Below are 5000 nucleotides of genomic sequence, written 5' to 3'. Positions count from 1 at the left end.
TCTAAATGATTTCAGATGCTCGTTCTGCCTTTGTTTTGATTTTTCCTCTACTAGAATATATATATATATTCAGAGAAGCAGACAAACACACAGACATACAGACAGACAGACACACAAGCAGAGAGACACACAGATAGATAGATAGATAGATAGATAGATAGATAGATAGATAGATAGATAGATAGATAGATAGACAGACAGACGATAGACAGACAGACAGATAGGCAGACAGGCAGGCAGACAGACAGACAGACTGACTGACAAACAGACAGACAGACAGACAGCTAGATAGATGAATGGATAGATAGGACTACATATATATACAGAGAGAGTGAGGCGCGTGCACTGTTGCCATTGGTATTGTTGCTATTTATGTTCCAATTCTTCTGTTGTTTTGTAAAGTGTTATAGAGTGAGCAGTTTTAAGAACAGATATTAGTAATCGTTGATGATGCAGTCTTTTTTTTTCTTCTTGTATTGTATATCTTAGAATATATTATGTAATGTCTCCTTCTACTTTTATGGTGTTAGTGTTCGATTTCGGATACATTTTGATTCACTTTTTAACAGGTCCATTAACCGTGGTATGACTTCCTTCCCTCTTGGCGAAAGCCTGTAAGCAGAGTAGCATACACCAGTCCGTATACAGTCTATGTAGGTGTATGCGTACATATATATACATATGCATATATATATATATGTGTGTGTATATATATATATATATATATATATATATATATATATATATATATATATATATAAACAATATATATATATATAAACAATATATATATATATATATAAACAATATATATATATATAAACAATATATATATATATATATAAACAATATATGAGTATATGCATATATATGTACATGTATGTATATACGTTCATCTACATGTACATATAGATACATAACTGGGTACATGACGTGGCAAAAGAACAAGGACAAAATGGTAAACAAGGTGCAACAAACAAGCAGGCCACATAGAAACATCCCCTTCATCAGTTGCCACCATTAAAACTCCGGCGTTTCGAAGAATTAAGGTAGTACGCATCGTTAAAATGGTTCTTCCCACGAACACAAATTAAATTGTTTTCGTGGAGGGTAGTGGCGGACGGAAAACAAGACAGGAAAACGAAACGGTGAAATAAACAAACAAAAAGGCTGTACAACCAATATATATATATATATATATATATATATATATATATATATATATATATATATATATATATATATATATATATATGTTTAGATATGTGTGTGATTATCTTATGTCTATGAAGCAGTATGCGATTGCATGGCTAAGTGAGTATGTAGCAAGGGATATCTGCGTATACATTATTTTGCGAGAATGTGTGTGTGTTTGTGTCTGTGTGTCTGTGGTGGGGGCGTGTGTGTGTCAGAGAGAAAGCGATAGTGATGATTTGGCGAGTTTGATGAAATATATAAATAAATAGCTAGAGGGCTGGATATCAACTCTGAAGATAAATAAAAGGGAAAACCCAAACTCTATGTGTATGCATATATATATATATATATATATATATACATATATATATATATATATATATATATATATATATATATATATTTATATATATATATATATATATATATATATATATATAACCCCAAAACTATGTGTATGCATATACATATATATATATATATGTGTGTATGTGAGTACATATATATATATATATATATATATATATATATATATATATATATATATATATATATATATATATATATATATATATATATATATATATATGTACATATATATATATATGCATATATATATATATACACACAGACAGACAGACAGACACGCGCACGCGCATACACACACAATATTAATTCCGCCCAGGAATCTAAGGAAGAAAGGAGAGAAGAAGCGGGTGAAAATGGATGAAAAGTAATATATAAAAAATTAGAATAAAGAGAATAAAGACGGACAATATTGGTGAGATATTGGTGCTGAATGTGGAATCTTGTAACATTGAGTAGTAGAGGTGAGATCACGAAGCAAGAGGTCAGATATTAATCTGATATATGATTTTTCAAAGATTGGTGCATGACGGTAATAATACATAGCCAGAAGGATACAATACACTAGATGTAAAGTGAAGTGTATGTAACATAGCGGTAGGCATGGCCTTGTGGTTGAGAAGTTTGCTTTACAAGCATGGGGTTTGGGAGTCACTTGCACAGAGCGGTAAATTTTGTAAGCGATTTTGCATTATATCTCCGGGCTGACCAATGCCTTGTGAGTGAATCTGGACGGTAGAGACAGCGTGAAAGTACGTTCTACATATATATAAGTAAATATATATATATATATATATATATATATATATATATATATATATATATATATATATATATATATATATATATATAGTTATCGCCAAGCCAACATGGCAGTCCCAAAATTAGGACGAAAGCTGCCGTGAATTAGCTCCAAGAAGCCATCGCCTCTAGCTAGCTATGTGACACACGAAATCTGTGTCCTTTATAACCTTCGAACAGGGGAGGTCAGCAGTGTCCCCCTGCTGGTTTGGCATCTGCAGACTAGTTTCTGGGTGTTGCCCCTTGTCAATGCAGAGCAGCCAAGCCCCAGCCAGGCGGCGCTGCTGACTATCTGTTCGAAGGTTATTTATCTAATTTCAGTGGAATCTATCCACTGGTCTTCCGAAATAGAGTTATTAATATTTCTAAGTCTCTCTAAAGGAGACTACGGCAGCGGTACTGGAAATTAATAGTTATCGCCAAGCCAACATGGCAGTCCCAAAATTAGGACGAAAGCTGCCGTGAATTAGCTCCAAGAAGCCATCGCCTCTAGCTAGTTATGTGACACACGAAACCTGTGTCTTGGCGATAACTATTAATTTCCAGTACCGCTGCCGTAGTCTCCTTTAGAGAGACTTAGAAATATTAATAACTCTATTTCTGAAAACCAGTGGATAGATTCCACTGAAATTAGATAAATAACCTTCGAACAGATAGTCAGCAGCGCCGCCTGGCTGGGGCTTGGCTGCTCTGCATTGACAAGGGGCAACACCCTGAAACTAGTCTGCAGATGCCAAACCAGCAATGGGACACTGCTGACCTCCCCTGTTCGAAGGTTATAAAGGACACGGGTTTCGTGTGTCACATAGCTAGCTAGAGGCGATGGCTTCTTGGAGCTAATTCACGGCAGCTTTCGTCCTAAATTTGGGACTGCCATGTTGGCTTGGCGATAACTATTAATTTCCAGTACCGCTGCCGTAGTCTCCTTTAGAGAGACTTAGAAATATTAATAACTATATATATATATATATATATATATATATATATATATATGCATAAATACATACATATATGTGTATATATATATATACATGCATATATGGGTACAGTACGCTAAAAAACCGTGATCAATACGTGAACATAAAAAAAACTCAACTATAGAAAACGAATTTTTTCGAACAACGAAAGAAACAAATAGAGAAATGAGACACGCAGCATAAAGAACAATCCCTTCATCAGTTATCCCCTGTTTTATCTACTCCGCGTTTCGAACGTAGGGACAAGAAATGACCTCGTTGCAACAGTCGTTCCCGCAATGCAGTAAGAACAAAACAGTAAAAACAAACGGTAAGAGCTGTTAGGCTATAAGGATAGATAGATAGATAGACGCAAAAACATGGCGGTATAGTTACTCATATATTCATAATTTGATAGAATATTGGTGGAATGATTTTGATAAAAGTTCTGCAAAATATAAGTGAGGAAAAGAAATTCTACACAATAATAACGATCAGTTTCCCTTCCAGGCGTTAATATAATGTTAAATATATATTAAAAAAATTCATCTAATACGCATGAATGAGAACTCGGAAGATATAACACCAAGAGTATTGCTATGAATATATAGCGATGATTAATTGATGTGCTCTGTAATGTAACTGTCTCATTACTCACCTTGCAATGCTGGAATTACGAAAATCAGAAACGTTACCACTCGTTCGGATATTGCAATTGTAAACCACTAAAAGAACAGTAAAATCGTTTAAAATAATAGATGAATTTGGCCTGCTGAATTTTCACATGCACAGGGCTAGTAGCTATGCTACGGTAACGTGTTCAGTCCGGTAATTATTATTATTACTATTATTATTTTTTATTTTTGTTGTAGAATTCTATTTATCACGCTGGTCTGTTAAATATAAAAAAGAGATACAACGCAATGATAAATACACACGCTCACACGCACTTATGTATGAATGTGTGTCTGTATGTGTACATATAGATAGATAGATACATACATACATACATATATATATGGACAAAACCGAATAGGAAGAAAGAGGTTGAAGAGAAGAGTCGCTGAAGAGGTCACAGATGTATAGCGAATGATTTCGAGACGATGGAAATAAGATAAAATAAGATCAATAATAAATAAGTGAAGAACGAATATAAGGTGCGTATGCTTACTGACAAGAAAAACAAATGGCCAAGCCGAAATATAACAATATATATATATATATATATATATATATATATATATATATATATATATATATATATATATATATATATATACTTATGTGTATGTACATACATACATACATACAGAATATAATTATTATAAAAGACATTTCACCTCTGACCAATTCGTCTTTATTTCAGAGCCATTAAAAATGGACCTTTTTTTAAGATGCCAGAGTATATCGGAAGAGCAACGACCACTCGAGCAACGACCACTTGCACCTCGAGCAACGACCACTTAGATGTGTTCCGGGTCGTTAGATGAATATGAGTTACTGCGTAGTTTATGGCATTAGTTCAACTGTTCGTGCTGCTGCTGCTGTGATTCGGTCAACGGAATAAAGTTGGGTAAACAGAAAAGTGTCTTGAATATCCTTTCTCGTAGATGGTATGTGACATGTGTCACTCTGTTTAACACCAACAACAACATAACACATATATACACATTTCAAATT

The 5000-nt window shown here is 33.8% G+C and overlaps 1 protein-coding gene across 1 annotated transcript in view; it reads right to left on the bottom strand.

The window, feature by feature from the left end:
- LOC106869702 (uncharacterized) overlaps positions 1-5000 on the bottom strand; it is an 878940-nt gene that overhangs the window by 821381 nt on the left and 52559 nt on the right. The window lies entirely within an intron of this gene.

The sequence above is a fragment of the Octopus bimaculoides genome, chromosome 13 (genome assembly GCF_046866305.1).
Source record: "Octopus bimaculoides isolate indiv1 chromosome 13, ASM4686630v1, whole genome shotgun sequence".
Taxonomy (NCBI): domain Eukaryota; kingdom Metazoa; phylum Mollusca; class Cephalopoda; order Octopoda; family Octopodidae; genus Octopus; species Octopus bimaculoides.
This window is presented reverse-complemented; position numbering and strand designations above follow the sequence as displayed.